General features: G+C 37.5%; 1 protein-coding gene across 2 annotated transcripts in view; it reads left to right on the top strand.

The window, feature by feature from the left end:
• The first annotated feature begins 259 nt into the window (after positions 1-259).
• SGCG (sarcoglycan gamma) overlaps positions 260-23,470 on the top strand; it is a 118,560-nt gene continuing 95,349 nt past the window's right edge. For both annotated transcript variants that reach the window (XM_027677887.1, XM_027677886.1), the window contains exon 1: positions 260-433. The gene's annotated coding sequence lies outside the window, so the exon portion shown is untranslated. The remainder of the gene's footprint in view (positions 434-23,470) is intronic.

Here is a 23,470-nt window from a genome sequence, read left to right as displayed (position 1 = left end):
CCCGACCCAAAAGCCAGGCAGAGCTCAGCCTTGGCGCAGAGGCACTCAGAGGGACCCCCTGCACTTCCCCTGGCGGGACGGCGGCACAGGCGGCGCGGACAGCATGGCCACTATGTGTCCGCTCGGCGGCTGGGGCGGAGACAGGGAGGGCACAGCTCTCCTCCCGCCCTCCGTTCGGCTTCTCCTCCTCCTCCCCGCTCCCGCCCTCTGTTCCTCCTTCCCTCCCTGCCGCGCCGGCGAGACCGCGAGAGCGGCGCCCGCCCCGCGTCCGCCGCCCCGCGTCCGCCGCCCCGCCAGGGCGAGGAAAGGAGGCGCAGCACTTGGGGAGGCGGCTGGATGAAGGCGTGTGCCTCAGGGCGGGCTCGGCAGCCCCTCGGGCATGAAGGGGACCGCGGGGATTCTGCCCTGTCCTGCAGCCGAGCGGGGACATCAGGTAACAGCCCCGCACGCCTGCCCGGCCCGGCCCGGCCCGACACGCCTCGAGTGCCGAGAGAGGGCAGGCGTCACCTGGAAAGTTTTCCTGCTGCTGATGGCTGAGCGGCGAGGGGCGGAGGAGGAAGGCGAGAGGCAGCCCTCCGTGTAGGGTTGCACATCGGTTTGTTCGGCGAGAACCGCTTCGTGCTCCGGCACCTCGGCCGGGTCCCTGAGGTTGTGCTGCTCCCGCCAGGGGTGCGGCGGGGAGGGCTGGGAGGCGGCGCTGTCATCCCGCTGCCCCAGCGGCTCGGAAGCCGTGTCAGCGGCCGTGGCGCGGCAGGCAGAAAGTTTGCAGCGGGGTGAGGGGCAGGAAGGAGGGGAAGAGGATCGCCGCGGGAGGTGAGCGCGGGAAAGGGGGCGCAGCCTCGCGCCGTTGCCGTGGGCAGTGGGTGCCGCGCCTCCCTCGCGGCGCAGGAGCGGTGCCGCCAGCAGTTGGCTGAACTTGTGTCACTCGGCTGTGTAGTTTAGTAGGATTAAGTATCAGTAGAGGTGTAATGTCGGCATCTTTAATGGCTGCATTTTACTCTTCTGTGAAATTTGCTTACTTCGTTGTGTCAGTTTGGGTATCTTTAGGAAAAACAAACAGCGAAGTCCTACCAGAAAGAGATGCACAGCAGTGCACCTGAGACTTCAGTATGTGTGTTGTGTTGTATGACATAACTGTAAATGCAACTGCTGTTCTTTTTGAATCATACTTCGTTTGGGCTTTTTTTAACTGAACATTTGTGGATTAAGCATAAACTTCTAATAAAATATGTGCATTATCATTAATGCTGTTGGAAATTAAATCCCACTTTAAATGTTTCAGAATTATTTTCTTCCCCCTTTGCTCATAAGGACAGTAAGTCAGATTCATATAGTTTGCTTAGTTCTTCTGAAATCATTTAAGGAATAAAAAGTGAACAGAGTGCCACACAGAGGTTATAGGTACCTTTGCTACAGAGTGAAAAAAAAACATTGAACCACCTTAAAGTAAAACAACAAAAAATCTGTACCTTCTGTAGTCCCCTTCCTTTTAGCAGCCTGAACAAAGAAGTGTACAGTGCAAACTGCCCTGAGAGTGAAAAGATTCAAGCCATTTCAAATGAAGCAATTTTCCCTTATAGAGAATGTTCTCTACTAACTCCCTGGGTTAATCAGAGATATTCTACCTTAATTATCAGCTACAGTTCTGTTTTACTTCCAAATTTTCAAATACCTAGGTAATCCCACAATATTTGTTGCAAAAGCCAAAGAAAAACCTTAAATGTGATGAACTTCATTTCATCAGATCAGAAAAGTATTCACTTTGGGTTTGGGGGTTTGTTGTTCTTTTTTTTTTTGGTTTTGTTTATTTAACGATACAACAAATATGGTACCAAATTTAGGGGGGCATTCAAAAGTGGGCTAGATTTAGCAATGTACCTACCTGCAGGTACTGCCTGTAATTGTTGGACATTGAAAAGGCACTGCACTTAAGGTGATTTTCAGGCTGGGACTTTTCCTAATGAGCACATAGTTATATTCCTTAAGAAGGTCTATCACAGTTAATGACCCAGTGCAGCTCTAAGACTGCTTTATATATGGTCAGGTTTTTATTCATGGACTTTTATATTGCATTAAGCTGAGAGAGGGCTAAGGAAATAGAAGCACAGGACATATAAAACTTGAAATGCTTCCCACTTTTGTGTGTTTTGTTCATTGGTTGGGGTTTTGCCTTTTTTTTTTCACTGTCACCTTCAAATATAGCATCTCTCTGGGCTTTCATGCAAAAGGCAGATTTTATTAAACATATAAAACAATTTTCTATTGCAAAGTCTTCTGTAGTTCTTACTTTCTTAAAAAGATAAGATATGACTAGGGAACTATCATTTTTCTTGACAGCATGACAGTTAAAACTTGGTTTGCATAGGAGCAAGCATGTGTAGTGCTTTAAAAGAAGATGTCATTCTGAACTGTCATTGGTTAACTTTTCAACATTTTTTAATGAAAATGAATATACTGCTTATAAAATCACTGCTAGAATGTAACTAAAAGGTAAGAATGAATTAATGTAGTGATGTTGGGTCTTATTTAAGGTTTTAGTTATAGTTTTAATATTTACATGCCTATGGATTTAGTACTTGGTTCTGTAAAGAGGTATTTGAATTCATTTTATTCATATCGGGATCTCAGTTAAACTCACAAAAGTCCTATTGATGCAGCAGTGCTTAAGGTACACAGAGGTGGAATATGGAATTTCTCTTTTTTAGAATACACTAAAACAAAATGCTTTGTTTGCTAATGAACCTTAGATTTTGATAACATGTCCAAATTGTATGTAGCTATTGCTATCAAAAGCTGAGCTTGTGTTAGAAGTCAGGAGCTTAAATCTAACTGTGCGTTGAGCAAATGTTCTTTTTACAGTGTGTGAAATCTTAAGCAATTAAAATGGCCAAGTGAAGAGCAAGGGAGGCATATAAAGTGGCATTAAGGTGTGGAAGTGTGGGAAGTTAGTCACCAGCTTTTGAAGATAATGTGCACCTTGGGGATTTTGGGTAAAGGTATACCTGGAGAAACAGGTGAAGTATCTGCTTTTACCTGAAAACTGTAGTTGCTATACAGCTTTTTTCTTGCAGTTCTGTTTGCAGACTTTATACTGCTGTGTTTAAAGGCTTCTCTTGATCTGTGATAGAAAATTTGTTCCTTCATTGTTAAACCCATCTGGTGTGGTTGAAGTAGATAAAATCATGGTGAAACTAGTTACCTGTGTGTAGTGTATCTACAGAAGCAAGAAACTGATACAAAATGGAATACTGACTAAAGAAAATTCTATCCTGTTTACAAGTTCAATGCCCAGGCACTGAGGAGTACATACTATAAATTTATAGAAAGTGAGGGATAGCCTTTGAGAAAGGATTCCTTCTGGTCACCACAAACAAGTAGTATTCCTGCAGAGTGAGCAGAATAAGCTTTAACTTTGTGTGCCCATTCTGGATGTTATTCCCTGTCATCTGTTACGTCTCCACTCAGTTTCCTCTCAGCTGAAAGACGCTCATTATTTAATTTTTGTTTTCTTTGTCACCTTTTTTAGACCTCTGGTAGTTAATATTTTCCGCTGAATTCCTTTAATTTCTTCTGTATTCCTTAGATAGAGAATGCTCTATAAAAAAATTACAGCTGTAACTTTACCAACAAGTAAACCATAAAGATTAGCTTACAGTTCAAGGTAATGTATTGTCTTTTATGCAAAGGTATTATATTGCTGATCACTTTTAGCTCATGCTAACTTTCACCACCAAAATACCAGAATAGCTACATGTTATTTGCCCTCATCCTTTATTTTCTTAGTTGATTATTCTTAGGTAAACTGTTTACCTTCTTTAATTACATCTTCATTTTCTCCTAGGTCATGTGTTCAGTTTAATATGATTATTGTGAGTTTTACTCCTGCATATCAAAATTTCTAGCTCCGGCTTCCAGATCTCCTTGGCCTAATGTAATGCTCAGATGTAACTATACTCTGTCTTTTCAATTATTAATGAAGTGATAAACAATATCTACCAGGAGATAATAGGGGAGCCCCTCTTAAGCAAGCTTTGCAGTTTGTCAATGAATTGATAATAATGAGTCTCTTAATATGGTATTGTAACCTATTTTCTTAATTTAAACCAATACAACGGGTTTCAGTCCATAGGTACTATGTGAGTGTATAAATATGGGTATTATTGTCTTTTGTAAACTATTATGATGTTCAGAGCAGGAGTAGTATGTATTCCATGACAGATTGAAAGGAAAGGAAGTGCTCTTGAGCCTTCTAATTTAGAAGTTCTTTTTAATACAATAGTTTTCACTGAGCAACCAAATACCTTTTTCTGAATGTCACGTAAAAATACTCATGGGCAGTGTACCTTGTATCATGTATACTGTTTGTAATTAAAATGCTGCACAGAAACCTTTTGAAAATTAACATGTTAATATAAGTGCTAGTTTTACTTCTTAGTTTCTGACAATTATTTATTGTGACTTTAGTCAGCAAATAATGGGGAATACTGTGTCAAATTATTGAAGTGTTTGTTTAACTACTATGCTCTAGATAATTTCTAAAGGTCAGGCAAGTTTAACATTTGTACACATTTTTGAAAACAGCACAGGAAAACTGCAAATAGTGTTTAAAAAACTGATTCTCTGTTAGGGGTGTATAGCCCTGAAAATCTTTAAAATCTTTTCACAGTTTGCCATTATGTTAAATTTGATGTTAAACTTACCTGTTTTCTACTAATATGTGGAGGTTTAGATTTAATAGAGTGATTCTGAACACCTATTATTTTTTTTCCACTTCAGTGAAGAGACTCACTGTGATGTTGCAAATTAATATATTTGTCAATATTGCTAGTAAGTCACATAATACGTATCAGCCTCTGAAACTGAAGAGTTACTTTTGGAAACTTCAACATATGTTACTCATACAAAAGTACCCAAATAATTTCCTTATTTGTGGTTGTGCATTAAGCATTCCCTACTTCTGAGGATGTATTTATTATAAACATAAAATTCTGAGAACTTCACAATATCAGGTCCATAAAACCGGGAGAGACAGTTTCCATTTGTTTTCTAAGAATTGAACTATGGAATTTAGATTTTATATATTGAACAGCATTGCTGTCTGTTATCATTAAAAATACTGTAAAAACGTATTTCTCTATATTGTAGAGAAGTAGATAGCTTTTGGATTAGGAGTTATGAAGAAAACGTTTCAGGATTCAAGAAATTGTACAGTGTGTACTGAAAACCCCATTCATTAACCTAAAAATGACAAAAGAGCATATACATAAGTTTTTTCTAAACCAAGCAATTAGTTTGATTTCAGAAACAAGGAATTTTTTTACATAACTATCTATCGGTTTTCCCAAAATATTTATTTGTTAACGAGGAATTGTAAATTAATGCGCAACATTATTAGAGAAAAATGTATGTGAAAAATCATAGCATAATACTGTTTTCCTGGGTTGATTTCTTTAGATACACCACTTCTTCGGGCTGTGAGTATTTTTGCTAGGAGGTTTGAAGACACCCATATTTTATATATATATATTTCACAGAGGTGCACATGCACATAAATAAAAAGTACTCAGTCTTTTCCTGGTGCTGATTACAAAACCTGGAAGTATTTAAATCAAACACCAAGAAAAGAGAAGCAAAATGGAAAGATCTGGCTTTTTAAATAAATTTTTCTGGAATCTCTTGCTCCACTCTCAAAAACAAACTCCCTCAGACTATTTGAGAAAGAAGGTTGTAACCAGTCTTGAAAAGAGAGCAGTAGCAGCCGTTATGGAAGTCCAGAGATGTCCTGCACCTCCTGCTTGTTATCTGAGCCAACACAGGGTTCTAAAGCCTTCTATTCTTTAGAAGGAAGGTTCAGTTTTTAGTAAACCATTTACTATGTCTTGGCAGTGGTCAGAGTTAGTTGTTTGTCTGAAGTGCAAGGTCATATTATTACTTCTCTTGGGACATTCATCGTTGGATGACCTGTGTTCTTTATGGACCCAGAAGGAAGTCAAGAGGTCATCTCAGAATCTTTTAAGGAATGTAATGATCTCACTAAGCCTTTCAGCAGTGACATGTTCTTCCCTTAGTTCACTGGCTGGCTAATGCAGGGTCCTCCCAGAAGTCACAGAATTGGAGAATGGTTTCAGTTGGAAGGGACCTTAAAGATCATCTAGTTTCACCCCACTGCCATGGGCAGGGATGCCTTCCATTGGACCAGGTTGTTCAAAGACCCATCCAACCTGGCTTTGGCTATCAGCACATCCCAAAAGAGTAGGGATCATATAATAGCTTATATATTATTGGGGATAATCATATTAGTAGTTAGGGATAGCTATCTGCATAGAGGTATGTGCAAATATATGCAGGTGTTTGTGTTTCAGCAACTAATGCGGAAATCAAGCACAGTGCTCTGGGAAGATGGATGTGCTGTCTTTGCTTTCGGTTACTGGCATAGTTTTAGTGAGCTGCACCAGGACAGATAGCCTTCAGATAGCCTTATACAGCAGTCTAATTAAATTATCTTGTCAATTATGTTGTTTTAAGAACATTGAATGTTTCACGAACATTCAATGCTTTCTTCTTGTTCAGTCTGTGTAGAGAAAGTTACAGCTTTAAATTTAGATGGTCTGGATCACTTGTTACACCTTTGAACTTAATAGTCATGATGTTAAGTTGTGATACTACTTAATTTAAATACCACTAAAAAAGGCCAAAAAAAACCCCTGTGCTTTGGGGGATAAGTATACTCTCTCATTGTTGCTTTTTCAAGGGTGGAATTACCATGACATTTTGGTCAAGTTTTGCAACTATTTACCCAAGATGTCACTAAGGACTTTCCCTGTTACAAAAGATTGTTTCAGGTTAAGCATTGTAGACATGCTTCAGTTCTTGATGCAACTGATCATAGCTTTGAAAGCTATGGCAATATTACAGGTCTTTATTGATTCTAATACATGAGTATACATTAAAAAATTAAAAATGCAGTCAAAGATACTGCATTTTAAGGAGTACAGTTGATTTCATGTTACTATTGAGCATTGCATGTTTAGGATAACAGCAAACTTGAGGCTCCTGAAATCTCAAATTCTACCTCCTCAAAGGAAAAGCAAAGTCAACTTTACTCAGATCAGTAGTGAAAATTGTGCCTGTCCTCCAACCAAAATAACAGGGCTTCAAGGAAAACATATACATTTAAGAGAAAAGGTATTTTTTTATCTTCTTTAATAATACCCTTTTGTTACCGTATCCTGTCGTCTTAACAGCACATTTGACTGATGGCTGAGAGCAATATAGCAGTCTCATCAGGCTTGCCTTTTTAGGGCAAGTCATTATACTACTTCTGAAGTGTCTGCAGTAACCCATCAACATGGGTTATTGGGTTCTTAATACTGTATAATTAGGATATATGTATGATTCTGCTCTTTGTCCAGCTTGCACCTTGCATTCCTAATCCCTATTCAGAGACCTTTTTCATAACAATAGGGATAGATTGTATTTTTTTAAACACTAGCATTTCAGTAATACAGCAAGTATGTACAGATCGTTGCTTTCTTATTCCTGTAAGTGAAGGTTAATCTTAAATCTGAGACAAATGAAATTTCTGTGCTAAAAGAAAATATCCCTCCCTTTCCTTAAGTATGGTACTGTATATCTCTATTGTTTTTTAGTAAACCTAATGATTGCCAAACTGTTCTCAGTTTTGGGATTGTCTTGTGGTAATCTATTTAAGACACAGAGGGGTATCTTAATACTTTTATCTGGGATTTTTACTATCGTTATACAATGTCTCTTACCCAACACTTATTGAATTCTTTGGAGTATTTTGAAATTATGAGTAAATTCTGACAATTCTTATCTGGATCTGTATTCAGAATTTCTTTTTTATGGCTGAATCATAGGTTAGCTTGCAGCCAGTTCGATCAGTAACCCAAACCAAGCATCTCTTGTTACTGTTTGCTCAGCTGAGTCCAAAAATATGCTAATAATATATCCATTCAGTTCTCCATTCCAACAAAAAATGCAAGTGTGCCTAAGCATGCCAGTAAATTCTTGTCTCAGGTTGCTTATATGCTTGGCATCTATGTCTGCATGTATGTCTTTGAACATGCCAGACCTTTACCTGTGATGAATGCAAAATTGATTAAAGACATTGCATTGTCAGATAACCGTTTTTGGACATGCATGCTGATTCATGCGTTTTCTTTAATCCTATCATCAAGCTGATGAACAAGTGCAGGAAATTTTTCTCATTTTTCCAGCCCATGTTTCCAGCAGATATTTGCTGCATCCACTCTTGGCTGACAGGCTCACTTCGAGGTCCATGCCTATCCAGAAATCAGCTCCTCATGCAAATATCTGAGAGTTGAGGCCATCTGTGAAATCTGCTTCTCATCTATCCATCATTAGGGTTTATTGATTGTGCTGTCATTTTCAGGTATAATCTCTGATCAGGGTCAGTCTCTTTCCCATGAGTACAGCAGCTTCCAGCTCACTGTGTAAATGATGAGCATGGACTCAAAGAGTCATTTTGCACAGTGTGCAGAAAATCCTAATTAACAGCAGAAGTGACTAGACTAAAATAATTTTTATGGCTGCATGTAAAATCCTGTTTTCATTTAAATTACAACTTCATAGGGTTTTGGAAAATTTAGTCGAGCTGTAGGAGTACAGTTTCGGATGAGTTCACTACAAACTTATCTTACAGCCATGTCTACAATTCATTTATTTTTCCTGGCAATTGTGTTTTTATTCATGTGGTGAAACATTCTAAAAAATAATACAGATTTAGTAGTTAGCAGAAGATTACTCCTTGGCACTTGAATTTGTTTTGGCAGGTTGAGCTGCTTTGTGGTTTTTCCATCTCTTACTTGAGTAAGCGGCAATCAAACTAATATTATTTACAGGGGCTTAGGAATCTACAAGTACTTTTGAGGTGTCTCCCATATGCAGATTTTCAATAGGGATAAAGATCCTACTGAAACTTTATGTCAAATATCAACATATTTCTTAGCTAGTATAACTGTCTGCACAAACACGATCCTTCCTGTGAATTAACTTACACTGAAGGAACTTCAAATCCAATTACAAAGTGTTGAGACCTTTGGGAAGATTCAAAGATTATCACACACACACACAGACACATACACACACTGTCTTTGGGCTTGATCTGCAATAGTGTTCTTCCTGAGAAATAATCTTCCTGTCAGCTTCTTATTGATCAGAGGAACAGCATAATTGTCCGTATGCATATCTGTTAAATACTCTGCTTGTGTTTGCAGTTGATAAAAATTTCAGGAAAAGAGTTCCAAGACTTCTTTAAAACTAGACAATTGGGTCACAACTCAGTTGTGGCTAAAGATGGGTATCTGGGCCCTACGGTTTCCTATCTGGCCAGTAGCTGTTACTGTAAAAGGACAGGGGTCTACCACATTTGGTGCCTTCATGTACATGACTCAGAAACTCTAAGGCACTCTGACTTCCCAATGCCAAAATTATACTTCTTGAACATTTTCAACAGCAAAATATGCATGTGTACATTAATTTGATGAATAACAGCTACTGTAAATAAGAGCCATGATTTAAGGGACTACATTGTAAAAAGGTATTTATGTGTATAAACACAAATATATTCTATATGTTGGCACTCTTCCCCTTTTTCACCTATAATCTTGTCAGTTTGGGATCTGAATTCATCAGGAAATTATTGGTAAAGGCAACGGTTCAAAGTGGTTTTACTTTATAAAGCCCTCCAGTTTCTGGAAATGCATGAAATACATATGCTGCCCCAGTTTACCCCATTGATTCAAAATTACCAAGTTGTCATTTTGCAGTGCATAAAAATGTAGTGCTAAAAATGGAAAATATGTGTGTATGGCAATTTAAAAAATGTGCATAGGCAATAGGTAATAATTTCTTTCTTAATTCTCTTCAATTCTACTGTATGCTACAAATAGAATGAGTACATGAAACCAGTAAGTTAACTAAAACCATTAGTGAGAATATTTTTACTACTTTATCTACAACTGTGAAAAAAGATGAAAATGCATACCTGACAATAAGTGGCTTGTCTGAAGTTGGTTGTAGTAAAAAGCTGTCCCTGCAATCAGTTGCAACAGACATCACGTAAAAGTTGCCCAATCTTGATACAAATCTCCTGATTTGGAGATACTTGACTTTGAGTAACTCTATTCATCCTTTTGAATAGCTTATTATTACAGACATTATTCTAAAGGACATGCTGGCATGCCTTTTCCAACTGTTAGTTTTAGTTGTAAACTCATTTAGCATTAAGTACATGAATTACCCTTTTTCACAATCTAGGTCTTTAATGGGAAAAACTCCTTCATAAGATAAAATTGAGATGCTCCAGGTTTTTGTCACAAGAAAGCACTTGGTACAACTGGTGATATCATCAATAGTTACAGCAGATTAAAGAAACAGAGTGATTTAGAATGGAAAGAAAATGTTATCTCTTTTTTTCCCCTGTAAAACAGCCTTATACTAGATCATTATTCTCTAGAATCAGTTGGCATGAACAAATGAGAATCTTAAACTGAAACTGCGTGTTGATAATAGCATGAACACAACTCAGGTATCTAAAAATGTCTGAAAGATACTCAAAGCAGTTTCATTTATCTACTTATAATGGGTATTAAAATCATAATAATTTTCTGATAACAGTTCTGTGAAATGGTATACTCTTACAGTATGTGAAATAAGTCTCCTGTAATATGGAAGGAATGGCTTTATGTAATAGAATAGAATCATAAAATGATTTGGATTGGAAGGGACCTTAAAGATCATCTAGTTTCACCCCAGTACCATGGGCAGGGACACCTTCTGCTAGACCACATTGCCCAAAGCTCTATCCAGCCTGGCCTTGGACACCAGTACATCCCAAAAGAGTTAGGGGTCACACGGTAACATATATATTATTGAAGATAAACATGTTAGTAGTTAGGGATAGCTATCTGCATAGAGGTGTGTGCAGACATACACAGGCATTTGAGTTTCAGCAGCTAATCTGGAAATCGCTGTGACTGTGCTGCCAATATAATTGTTAAACACAGCAAGCACAGTGCTCTGGGAAGATGTGTGTGCTGTTTTTACTTACTGTTACTGACATAGTTTCAGTGTGCTACACCAGGACACTCATAAACATGACATTATTTGAAGAGGAGTTTTGCAACAGTTTATACAATCACAAGACTAATGAAACAACTGATACAAAGTTCTGTATTTCTGATCATGTGTTTTTGCCAATATACTTTAATATCTCATGTTATATATTCTCTATGCTGATAGCTGTATTCAAGAACTGCCTTTTACTGAGAAATGCTTGCATTATTACGAAAAGTTTATTAGTAGATTCTAAATTTAGAGTTTGAGATCTTAGTAGAGCAGCAAAAAATGGAAAAGTTTAAATTTCTTTTTCATGCATTATGTTTAGTATTTCATTATGAGTAATGTTTCAAAATAACCTATGAGGATCAAATGTTTACTTGAATGATGATGACTCTATGAAAATTACATTTATGATACTTGTAAACATCACAAAGTGCTCAGATGCTGATCCAACAGAAAATATTGAAGTGGAAGTAGTTGAAATGCTTTTATGTCCAGGGACAGGGTTCTGTAGGTAGATGCGGGACAGCTTACCTCTACAAACTGAGCAAAATAATAACTTCTGTTTCACAATAGTTGAGTCTTACATATTCACAGTTCAGTTGAGAACTGAAGAAATTTTGGTGATACTGCAGGTTAATGCTGAGGTGACAGTTCTGACTTGTTATCTAAGCAAAATAATTTTTGTTACTTTACAATTTTAGAGTGGTACTATTAACTTTTTCTAAGCAGTGTTGAAATTTCAGCAATTGTCTCTACTCATTATAAAATCATGTAAATGAACAAGCCTCTGTTCCAAACCCCTTCAGTTCTCAAGGAAAGTGGAAACTTCTGTAAGCTTACAATAATTGGTAGTAGCAAGTATTTTTCACATACTCCCATGGAATACTGAACATCACACTCCTTTCTGATGAGATGCTCCTATTCAGGGATAAAAGAAGTAGCTTTTGCTTGTCTAATGCTAAAATGGCTGTTATTTTCTTTGACTTCTCTGTTATTTTAGTGTCATCTTTTCTTGGTGACTTTAAAGCTTGATTAATAAAAACTGTAAATGTTATTATATTGTCTCTCATGGGAGTTATCATCAGTCATCATTCTTTACCTATGCAACACAGCCATATATAACTTGAATAATTGGAGGTGCTGATGGCATTATCAGCTTGTCCTCTCAACTATGTATTTTATTATTAGGCCATTGAAACATAATTTTCAATGGATTTGTTGACAGCTAGCTATTCTACAAAACACTTAAGTATTTTATAATTTTGAGTTGAATTTCAGGTTGCGTCTAGGAATGTACCTTTCCACCTAGGTGTTTAATCTTCTTTCTTTCGTATTTCTGCCTGTTTATCCATGTATTATCCTATTTCATTATCTGCAGCTGTTCCTTACCAGTGTGCTTCACCACTGTGCTCCTTTTGTTTGCTTTTTTCATTCTATTTTTTGGTTTCTTTTTTGCATGTTGTTCCTATGTCTTCATCTCTCTTACCTCTTATAAAGCAATCTTGCCACTTCTCTTTAGATGACTTTTCCTTTCTATTCATTACCTGAGAATAAGCCAACTGAATTTTGAAAGTCCAGTGAAAAGCTGTCCGTCCTCATTTTATAGCAAAATTCCGTAGTGAGTTCCAATAACTGTAAAGAGAAACTACAGAGGAAGTTTTGACTAACCTAGAGGAAGATTTTTCATGAAGCAGTTCCAGGAGGTCATCATGGAGTAGTTCGAAGTAACATACAGGTAAAACATTGTTATAAGAGTTTTCCTAACTTTCGCTTACTGAGGAATCTACAGTGTTGTCAGTGTACCTAATAGTACATAGTCTTTCTCATCACAACTGTCACAAGTGAATGATTGTCTGTCTCACTGAGAGTTCTTTGGGCTTTTACCATTACAGAAGTGTCTATTCAGACAAAAGAACGTTTTACTTACTAATGCTTCTTCCCAGAATTAAACAAATATAATTAAAGCTATGGTAGTGGTGACTTACTGTTCTTGAATAGTTCAGTTTTGTCTATAGAAGTAATAACACCATTTTGTGCCATTAGGAGTGCCTTAGAATATTTGCCCTACATTTTATTAGTAAATTTAATATAGATTTTATGTAAATACAATAATTTACAGTAAATACATGTGTTAATGAGAAGTTGTATTTGTCTAATTTTATAATAAAATCATGACGTTCTAACTTCTGTAAATAATGGACTAAATAGGGCCCAAATTTCCAAGCGGATAAATCTCATAGCTTATTTAGTGATAGGAGACGTGTCTCATGCCATGTAACCTTTTGTTCACTGGCAGAAGGTATTATTTAGAAGTGTCAGACTATATTGCAATCATGTAAGAATCCAATTATCTTTTTTTTAACTTTTCCTACCTTTTCTTTTTTATGACCAACCATGCGGAAATTTTAGTAAGAATTCACGGACTTACGTCAGCAGATAGATGGCAGAATGAACATTTTTATAACTGGAATAAAAGGTGTTGTGTTTTATAACAAGCCCTTCTTATTATCTTGTTTCACTTTCCTAAGGTAGAAAAGTGAAACAGAAACTTCATGGAACAACCCCCTTTTTATTATGAGTATATATATAAAATATGTATATATGTAAATTCATACATGTACACTTTTTTGCATGACATTTACTTATTTACTTCTCAGCTAGATTTGCTGATACATTCCTGTTGTGTAATATTTCCTGGATCCACAAATCACTTTTTCACATTTACGTCAAACTTGAGTTGATAGTAACATTGTCACCGTGTTTTTGTAGCTTAACCATGGAAGCACCTTATCTAAACTTCTTGGTGCCAAAGCAACTTGACCTTGCATGTAATTACTAATCGAAAGCAATCCTATTGGACAGTTCAAACAAAAAACACCATATCTTTGTTTTCCTTTACAAGCACCAAACAAGGCCACAGCAACTGTACAAGGGGAGAGGATTTACCAAAGTGCTCAAGCTTAAACTTTCCCCTTATTTTCCTGCAAAGCTGAGAATAAAATCCTAAAAGGAATTTTATAAGATCTTTTTTTTTCTCCATTCTAGAAATGCTAGGCTTATTCTGTATTCTCTGTAGTCTCCTTGTGTGCTCTTCTAAGTAGTTTGGAGTGAGCTGCTGCTTTCAAAACCAACTGATTAGACCTACTCTTGAACTCTTCCTAAATATCTTTGTGGGACAATACAGGAAAAAGGCTGTGGATCATTCTCTGATGGCTGTCTAATTCCAGAAAGTATTTTTTTCTGAAGATTTATGGCATCTCCTTTGGCATGAGATTGCATTTACCACTGTGACAGGAAATAGACTGTTTGGTCCTTTGAAAATCAGCCCACTGAAAATGTGCCACCACCAGAAGGGTGGACCAGAAGGTCTAGTCCAGTATAGTCCCAAGGATCCTGAAAAATAAGGTACTAGAAGTGGACTGGTCCACTAGGGCTGTTACAGTTAGTTAATCCTGAACAGTTAGTTAAGCCTGACACTGAAATTTTCTGGAAAAGAGGGTTGCTGAGAGAAGGCTAAATATGAAGTGAATTGTAGTCATGCACTGCTAATGCACTCTTCACAAGAAATTGTAAAAGCAGATATCTCACATATGTTGGATAGGTAAAAAGACAAATTCTGTTGTGGAGTTCATTGAAAGTCACAGTCCTATAACAAATCCCATGTATTTGTAAATATTGAATGTTTGGAATATTGCTATTAAAATATATAACACCTGTTTAAAGTATTGTGAGTACAGGATACATACATAGGTAATAATGAACATCATAAGCATTAGCAGATGTCAAGGACAGATTAAATGCTGTGGAAGTTGTCCTTCTGAGAGGGGAATATGTGATCTTTGCAAATACATCATATGTCCAAGCTGTCATCCTGAAAAATTATAGGTCACAACCAAATGAATGTAAATTTCATATGGATGTGTTTTTTGACAGATTGTTTTCACGATATTTTATTAAGAATTTATGTTGTATATATGGGCTATGTTTCTTAAAGTTCTTGAAAGATTTAAAAAGAATTGCAATTTACCTACTGCAAGTTGAGTAAAAACAAGCTAAATATAATCTGAATCTTCTTAGATTATAAGAAAGGAAATAGGTTGTAACATCAACTTTTTGTATACAAACTTATAAAATGCACAAAACCAAATGCAGTCTCATAATGAAGGCTAACCTTTTCACAACAACTAGCAAGGTATCCCTTTTCTCAAGGGTAACTATTATGGGGAATATTTTGAGAGGCATTTACCTGTCCTAAATATTACCTACTATGCAACAGGTCTTTAAAATAATTTATGACTTCGTGTATAATGTACCTACAGGGTAATGTATAATAGACATACACAGTGCAGTGGCTATAAATTTTACAAGTCCAGAATTCTTTCCCCAGAACAGAAGCAAAGGAGTTCTTTTACACAGGAGAATACTGAATTTTATTTAATATAACTTGGAAAAAATATAGATGACCTAGCCACCTTTTTGATCATATGCTAAAGAAAAGGATGGGAAAGTGGGAAACCAAATTCAGAAAGTTACTAGCTATGGAAACATACTACTTCATCTTACAAGAGAATGCCTTAACAGCCAGACTGTAGATTAATATTAGATAGGTTCATTCTCAAGCCAGTCTGTTCATGCTGGATCATTGTGCAGCAAAGAATAATAGATTTATATATAACAGAGAATAATAACAGGGGACACTGTAGTATAATCAGAAAAATACTTCAGACAGAAATATGTCCACAGAAATTTGTTCCCTGAGATGATTAGTGGGGACTGGCTCATGTCCAGTTTTCCAAGCCTGAGACTCTTCAGAAAGATAAGTTGCATCCCTGCTGCATATGAGCAGGAATGTACCATGATGTAGCAACTACTCAGAACACTTCAAATGTTCACAACATAGGCTTCTGTGTTCTTGAACTACTTAGTCTTGAATGCCTTGTGCTCTTTATACAAACCATTGGTTTGTGGTAATTGCCTTGATGTGATGTTGCTGTAACTATCACCACTGGTGAAACTGTGATCCTAGAGTATTTAGCGCTATCCTGTTTTATGGACAACAACTTCATGAGCTAACGTGAAATTTTGTCATTTGGCATCTATAATCATGTTGTACTGCAAAGTTTGAAAGAAACTGCTATCTTGCCAAGGATGATTCTCTTTGCCTGTCTTGCTTTCATCAAGTGTTAGTCCTCACTGCACATGATGTTGGTTAAGAAAATTGAACTTGATTATCCTATTGAGATGAGATCAGGATTGGATCTAGAGCCTAGGATATCTGACACCTGCTTTTCTATTTTGTGGGCGCCTTTCCCTATTGAATAGAAGAATGATACTTCTCTGTAAAGTGTGCCAAGCTTCATCTCATACCTGAGGAATGACCTCAACCTAAGTTTATCAAATTTAAGTCTTTTCATAGTCACTTGTACAAAATGTAACTGCAAATCATCCACATTGAAAACAACCAAGCTTACAGGGGATATATTCAAGGGGAATTCCCATTTGTCTTGGAGTAGTAGATGAGGTCTGTTTGTATGGCTTTCTCTGCGTAATGTTTATAACTGGCAATTGTAGTTCATAGCTCTCTAAAGAGATTTGTGGACTGCAAGGAAGATTTGTGGATTCCTTGACTGGTTCCCTCAGCTGAATGTACATTTTATAGGTAGGACTTGTTCTAATTATGTGTATACGTTCTCTCATAGACAGGATAATGTTCTTTGGCATTCCTGAGACATCATCTGTATTAGTCTTAGAATGACAGTCTACATTGTGATGCATGCCATGCATGCCCTGCTCACTACTAGAGGTGACAGCTATTCTTTGATAACGGAAGCCCATACAGGGACAACAGTTCAGTCTTGAACTCTTACAGGTAGAAATTAATTATGCCTTTGCTCACAACATAAAAAGGAGGACTCAGAGAGGTGTTTGGGGTGTGCCGGTATCTCCAGTGCTGTATTTATGAGAAATTTTCAAAATACCACAGCTCAATCTTGCCCGGAAGTCTGTCTTTGACAGTAGCTTACAACAAGTGTCTAGGAAAGAATATAAGGTCAGGAAATGGCTAGCTTTTGGTGATATTCCCTAGAATATTCTCCTGCACTCTTTGCATATTTCAAGAGCCAGATGCCATGCCTTTTTATGTGAGTTTTGGACAGATTTGTCTTACAGGAATTTATCCGCCTTCCTTTTTCAATCTGGTTAAATTTTTAGCATATGGGCTGTCTAGAGGCATCATTGCATTTGATCTGCTTGCTCTTTGTGCTGAAATAATGCTGTACTGTGGTGTGGTTTTAGTAGTTTCATGCTCCAGGAAGTCCTTCTGTGAACAGTGAAGGATGTCAGGCCCAGTCCTTTTCTCCCTCCTTGCTCTGGGCCTGGCATTTGGTCAAAGAATCCTCCTTAGGGTCAGTAAATTTTCTACCATCCCCTGGAAGTTAAACTGTAATTCAGTCTGAAGTAATTTGTGAAGTTATCTCCCTTGCCAAGTCTGAAATGTGATCGGTTGATGGAGGCAATGGTATCAAATGTTTCAGTTGCAAGTAGGTGGACTCTTGTTTCCGAGGCTTGACATCTTGAAGCACACACTGCAAAAAAACAATGCTGCAGTTTTCAGTGTGGCTGTCTAGACTGGAGTCATTCCATCGTAGATCACATATATTAATAAGATAACTTGGACATTGCTTTGACTAGGACTGCATGCCAGCTGGTGGTTAATGACTATCTATGTTCCTGAGAGTGATGGCAGAAGCCAGTTTTAGGTGGTTGGGGGACAGGTGAGGGAGGGATGGGGTTTTTGTTGTTGTTGTTTTGTTTTCTGAAACTCTATAGTGAAGGAAGAAAATAGAGGGAAAGAATGGTTTCTGTCTGCTGCCTAGGAAGTCCTGGTCTAACAGCCATTTGTGGCTTTGTAGCCTACCATGAATAAATGAAAAATTTGTGCTGTTTTAGATGTCTTCTGGAAAACAAATTAGGCCCTTGAGATCAGCAGTGCTATTCCTCTCTGCTAAACGGGAAAGTCCTTTACCCTGTCCTAGAATAACAGTTGTGTCAGCAGTATGAATTTACCAGTCTCTGGACCAGATCATGCCTGACGAGGGGACTGACTCTGGGAAAGTTCCCAGAGTGTAGAATTGTTATTAGATGTTTCTTGAGGTTTTGTGGCTGACATTCCACCAGCTTACATGCATTTCCCTCTTGTCCTTCGTTCTTCTCACTTGCATATTCTTATATTGTGTAAATTTGTAAAAAGGTAGCAGTGCTCAGAACTTCACATCTGGGAGTATAAAATACTGTCTCATTTGCCTGACAATGCATAATTAACAGATGTAGTATAGTAGAAAATTAGTTATGTTAGATAAGTAATTTATTCTTGTGTCCAAAGATCACAAAAGTAATTACAATATATAAAAAGAGATATGAATATTACTTCATATTTTTACACAGTTTAAACAGCTGGAGGAAGCCACATGTTACCATAACCTGTTAAATATGGGGGACTTAACTACTCCGGTATGTACTGGAAGAGCAATTCTGCTAGCCACAAGGCAGAATGTGTATGGGACAGAGGTACTGATGTGATTACTAAAATGAAAACAGTGTCTCCCTAAGTAGTCCAGAATGGCCATCTTATCCAGGAGTTACTGTTTTTCACACCATTGTGGATTAGCCCCAGTAGGCAGCTAAGCACCCCACAGCTGCTTGATCCCACTCCCCAGCAGGATGGGGAAGAGAATCAGAACAGTGGAAGTGCAAAAACCTGTAAGTTGAGATGAACACAGTTTAACAGGTAAAGCAAAAGCTGTGTGCACAAGCAAAGCGAAATAAGGAATTATTCACTACTTCACATTGGCAGGTGGATGTTTAGTCCTTTCTGGGAAAGCAGAGCTTCATCATATGTTATGATTGCTTGGGAAGACAAATGCCATAACTCCGAATGCCCCCCCGCTTTTCTCCTTCTTTCCCCAAACTGTTTTTCCTGAACACAGCATCATATACTTTGTGATATCCCTTTGGTCAGTTGGTGGTCGGCTACCCTGGTGGTGTCCTCTCTGAATTTTTGTGCACCCCCAGCTCATTCACTGGCAAGCTAGTGTGAAAAACAGAGAAGGCCATGACGCTGTTCAACAAGAGCTGAAATGCTTACAAAACCACTGTTTTTGTCTCAGATCCAAAGCATAGCACCATATGAGCTGCTGTGAAGAAAATTACTTCCATCCCAGGCAAAAACAGTACACCCACTTATCATCAACACACCTTGGCCAGCTATTTGTGTATGAACATTTTATCAGTGTAGGTCTTTGGCTATTCTATGCTGTGAGCTTAATCTCTTTCCACCTGTGAAGTTCTAAAAAGAGATAGACTACCACCAGCTGCAATAAAGATAGGCCGTTGACATCTTTTTTGTGTTGTGTCATTTTCTCTCTGTTCTTTCTCCGTCATTTTTTGAAGGAGAATATATCAGGTTTTGCAAAACCTGAGCTTTATTTGCCGAGTTACATGGTTTCTGGATAGCAGGTCTAGTTTGATATTTTTCTGTAATCCCTATGTTTACAACCTCATGCATTCAGGACCTCTTTCATGAGCTATAGTAGCCTTCTAAAGCAGAAAAGGAGTGAACAGAGTGATACTATAGGTACAATTGTGTAAACAATTGCTTAAATTTTTCCATCTATTGGGAGTCTCCTATCTGACTGAAACTTGCTTAAGAATACTTACTAATTCCAGTACACTGAGAATATCAGCAGAATTGATAGAAAGGTTTCTAAACTTCTACAATGACTATTGTTAATTTCATTCACAATTTTCAGTAACTAGTTTGTTACTGCAGAGGCATGCAGGACTGATGCTGCATTTGTTTGACAGAGCAGATTTCCTCAGAGAGTTTTAAAATCTACTTCCACTTACTGAGTGGGGCAGAGCATTGTGAGCTTGCTCACATTGTGAATGTACATGTAGAGCGTACCTAAAAGAAAGAAGTGGAGAGAGCTCCTCTACATGCATGTATTGCTTGAATGGATATTCATAGTCTTTCTTTACCTCTCCTAAAGAATTCCTTCTTGTAGGAGACATGGATTTAGAAGGAATTGAGAATACAATGACAATCATTGCCTTCCCCCCCCCCTTTTTTTTTCCTTGTGTTTAAGTCTCTATGCATACATTGCCAAAATAGATTTCAGAATTCCTTGCACTGGTTCATTACATAGGTTAATTAACCCTACCTGAATAAAGTAGGGTGTTCGTTTACAGGGATATCTAATTACAATAGAAGTTATTTCAGTTCTATAGAACTTTGTTTGGTATAGCACAGTCTTCTGCCTTTCTGTAAACTGTAAGCTGCTTCTGTTTAAAGACTTTTCTCTTTGTATTTTAGTGTCCTATGTAAACCTGAACTAAGTTGCTCTCATTTGACTTAGAAACATCTGACTAGTTTCTAACACTTTAGAAGTAATCTTCCTATCAAAAGTTGACAGTTTTCAACTTTCATTTTAATACTGCTATCACTTTGATAGTTGTATTTTAATTCTCAGGAAATTGGATGCTAAACTAAAAGCTTCTTTGCATTCTGTCAGTCTTTAGCATTGTTGCTTGTAATTTTGGTTCTTTGATGCTTGTGAAAGCTTTAGATGTGGCTTTTTGACATTGATTTTGTTGTTATTGTACCCCAAGAAGTAAAAATGAGATAAATTCTTAAGTTCTCACAGTATGTGTCATGAAGGCATGAAAAGAACCAGTAAAGCAAATTATTGTATACTTTTGACTAGGGATAGGGTTAGATATTTTTGCTTTCAAATTTTAGATCAGTTCTATTCTAGTTTATATCAGTTTCATTCTAGCTGTATGACATTATGTGCCACTGCACATGGAAAATTACATCAATAAAAATGATCTTGGTATTTAAAGGTTCCTCAGATTTCCAGAAAGCTTTCAAGAGATTCCCTAACCAGAAATTTAAGAAACTAAGCAACCATGGCACAAGTAGTAGCGTATTGAAAGAATGAACAGATGTCTAAAACTTAAAAAACAGAGAGTAAGAATATATGCTAAGGTTTTGCAGTGGAGGAACATTGTCTTTGGAGATCTGCAACAGTCTGTGCTGAGACCTGTTAACATAGATCTTGCACAATGCACATGGCATATATTATCATAGAAAAGACCTGTAAAAAGGACTGTGCAGGGACATGGAAGTCTGATACTTGAAAAGAAATAAGAAATAGGATCAACTGAATAGCTTCAGAAGGACCTTCTGATTCTGAGTGATGGGGTAGTAGAATGGCAGATGAAATCCAGGTTACAGAAATGTAAGGTATGTTAGAATAGACTAGAACAGAACAGTTCAGTCAGAAGGGACCTACATCAATCATCTAGTCCAACTGCCATGCTGTCCTTTTGAAAGAGGGAAAGTCCCTCAAAATTTTTCCTTGAGGCTTTCTTTACTGCATCAGAATACTATTAAAATTAATCTAAGGAGGTTCACCTCTTGGTGTTCTTTGTTGGCCTTATGCTTCTCAAGCTAGCTCTGTATTGTTACATACTCAGCATCAAAAAGGATGTTCATTCTTTACCTTTGCATGTGTAAGCCTTACAAAAAGTGTCCCAAACTCTTGATTTCCACTGTGAAAAGTGGGTTCTGTTGTTTCAGTGTAGGAATTTACTCTGACATATATCATCATGTGATACCAGCACATGACAGGAGAGTTGGAACTACGTGATCTAAGGTCCTTTCCAACTCAAACCAACCCAATCTGTGATTTTACCAGTACTTGAGTGACCTCAGTAGCCATGTTCTTTAACATTTTACCTCAGACATCTTGCTATAAAGTCATATATCTAGCACTGCACCACTTTCAAAGTCTACAGTTGCTGTTGTACTGGAACTTTTCAGTGCACCACCGTTTACTTGGTGGTTGGGTAGTGCATGCCATCAGCTGTTGTCAGAATACTTATGTGAGCATGTAAGCCCATCAAAGAAAGGGGTTTCTAGTCGATATATATGTTAGATAGAAAAGGCAAGTATTTTCTATGTATATCTCTGCATCTAAGGAACTGACTGAAGGTGGCAGCAGTACAAAAATGGCGGTGGGTGTGTTGTATCTCATGCGGTGTTAGTGGAGCAATTCTCCTCTGGACATTGCAAGGGAAAACTTTGTTGTTTTGTAATTGGGATAAATATGTCCTTTGTTAAAAAGCCCTTGTTAAAAAATCGCAAAAGTGAATTGTCCAAGGCAGGAGCACCATTGCTGGTCAGGAGAATTTCCCCCCTTGGTTTTGAAAGCTGCAATCATGAGCAGGAGCTTCAAAACTGCAACTAAGCAAGAATATCAGGATAAATAGGTAATTGGAGATATAACAGCCCTTTAGTTGAGAAGCTGTGGAAGATGTTGGATGGCAGTAAAAAAAACATTAGAGATAAGCTTAGTTTCTCTGCCTAGCTCCAGTGTGCTGTGTTTATGAATGCTGATAGGAGAATTCGCATATGTAGTGCTGAATTAGTTTCACAGACAGGAGCTTGACGAAAAGAGTGTTTATTTTTGTGGCTTGAATTAAATCCTGTGGTAAAAGGCTGTAAAATCATCTACTTTAGTGACAGATGCAGGGTAGATAATGAATATTTTGGGTTTGTGCTACACTTGTTGCATATTTTTGTAAATTAGTTGAAGCAGTTTAAAAGTGAATATGATATGAGGAAATTTTATCTCAAATGGAGTTCAATAGCTACTCGTCAAATCGAATTTTAACATAGATAGTAAAATACAGACAATGGAAGATAATATACTATTTACAATTTGGGAAACTTCAGTTAACCTCTTGATCTTTTGGGAATACAAAGTATAAGGTTGGGGATTACTTTTAACTTTCATTTGTAGGAAATTGACACACTATGAGCTATCATATGTGTCCATCTGTTTGTCTTGCTACTTTTTAGCTTATCTTGCTAATTGTGTCCTTTGCCCTCTTCTGGATCTATTCCCTGAACCTACACAGAACTAGTAGTTGACTTAGCATGGCATTTCCAGTAAGAACTTCTGAAAAACCTATTTTAAGGTAGTTATGTTTTTCATAGAGGAATATAAGTAAACATGTCAATTTTACTGTTTACTAAGCACAGCAGCGGGACTATGAATCTGTCTTTGCTTGTCATATTTAATTTCTTAATATGCCATTTAAAAATGTATATAGCCCAAAAATATTTAATTGGAAGGGAAGGAGGGGTTAATTCTAAATGGGTGTGTAACAATCATACTGCAAGTAAATATGAATTAGGTTGATACCCTGCTTATCTGTGCTGCTACAAGAAGATGATTTAAAGTGGAGCTATTTGACAATGCACAGACCATATACAAATCATTGCTCCAAATACGGG

The sequence above is a fragment of the Neopelma chrysocephalum genome, unplaced genomic scaffold (assembly GCF_003984885.1).
Source record: "Neopelma chrysocephalum unplaced genomic scaffold, ASM398488v2 Primary Assembly neopelma1_43, whole genome shotgun sequence".
NCBI classification, from domain to species: Eukaryota; Metazoa; Chordata; class Aves; order Passeriformes; family Pipridae; genus Neopelma; species Neopelma chrysocephalum.
Note: the sequence above shows the minus strand (reverse complement) of the source record. Positions and strands in the feature narration are given on the sequence as shown.